This window comes from Eriocheir sinensis, unplaced genomic scaffold, assembly GCF_024679095.1.
Source record: "Eriocheir sinensis breed Jianghai 21 unplaced genomic scaffold, ASM2467909v1 Scaffold26, whole genome shotgun sequence".
Classification (NCBI taxonomy): Eukaryota; Metazoa; Arthropoda; class Malacostraca; order Decapoda; family Varunidae; genus Eriocheir; species Eriocheir sinensis.
In genome coordinates, this window is record NW_026111565.1 from 527526 (window position 1) to 528651 (window position 1126).

The 1126-nt window shown below is 35.4% G+C and overlaps 1 long non-coding RNA gene across 3 annotated transcripts in view; it reads right to left on the reverse strand.

Moving 5' to 3' along the window:
* The window catches only part of LOC126991321 (uncharacterized), a 50434-nt gene extending 49954 nt beyond the window's left edge, over positions 1-480 (reverse strand). For all 3 annotated transcript variants that reach the window (XR_007745404.1, XR_007745403.1, XR_007745405.1), the window contains exon 1: positions 108-480. This is a non-coding gene — a long non-coding RNA (uncharacterized LOC126991321). The remainder of the gene's footprint in view (positions 1-107) is intronic.
* Between the last annotated feature and the right edge of the window lie 646 nt (positions 481-1126).

Sequence of the window (1126 nt, forward strand, 5' to 3'; positions counted from 1 at the left end):
CCAAAAATCACTATACTAAGATTAACAAGATGACAAACACTGACAAACACGTCCAAACACCGCTCACAAACACTAAAACACACGTACGTACAACCACCGCTATTCACCTGGTAAGTCCTTGGCAATCACTCCGGGTCCATCTTCACGTCCTGCAACACACCAACAGAATGACTGATATTGTGGAGTGACTTTTTCCCTTTTCTCTCCCCCTCCCTCTCCCACTCTTCCCCTCGCCTTCTCTCCTTCCTCCCTCCTCCTCTCTCCAGCCACCTGTTACCTCCACTTTCCTCCCTCCCTCCATTTCCTCCCTGTTCCTACCTCCTTTTCTCCTTCCCATCTCTCCTTCCCTCCTCCTCTCTCCAACACCTGTGTCTACTTGTTCGTTTCTCTCTCCCTCTCAACAGGAAATGACAAACGAAAGGAGGAGGAGGAGGAGAAGGAGAATGAAGAGGAAGAGGAGGAAGAGGAAGAGGAGGAGGAAATAAGAAAAAAAAGAAAAAGAGAAGAAATGAGAAGAAATTAGAAAGGATGAACGGAGAAAAGGAGGAGAAAGAGGTGGAGGAGGAGGAGGAGGCGACATTATTACTGTCAGATAAAACAATTACTGTCCGTCTGGGCAAATAATTATCCATCTGGCTTTATATATATATATATATATATATATATATATATATATATATATATATATATATATATATATATATATATATAATAAGTTTGTGGATGTATGCATTTATGTATATAGGTATGCACATATTGACTTGCACTTCATCTATCAATAGGAACTTAAACTTTTTATTTGAACTTTTTAAATTTCAAATTCAACTTTTCTAATTGGAATTTCAACTTTTTAAGTTTGAAATTCAACTTTTTAAATATGAATTTCAACTTTTTTTAAATGAAATTCAACTTTTTTTTAATTTGAAATTCAACTTTTCTAATTGGAATTTCAACTTTTTTTTATATGAACTTCAATTTTTTTTTATTTAAAATTCAACTTTCCATATATGAAATTCAACTGTTTTAACTTGAAATTCAACTTTTTAAATTTGAAATTCAACTTTTGATTTGAGGATGAAAAGGTGTAGATAGTTCGACGTACCGGCCCCTGAGATGTGTTTCATCA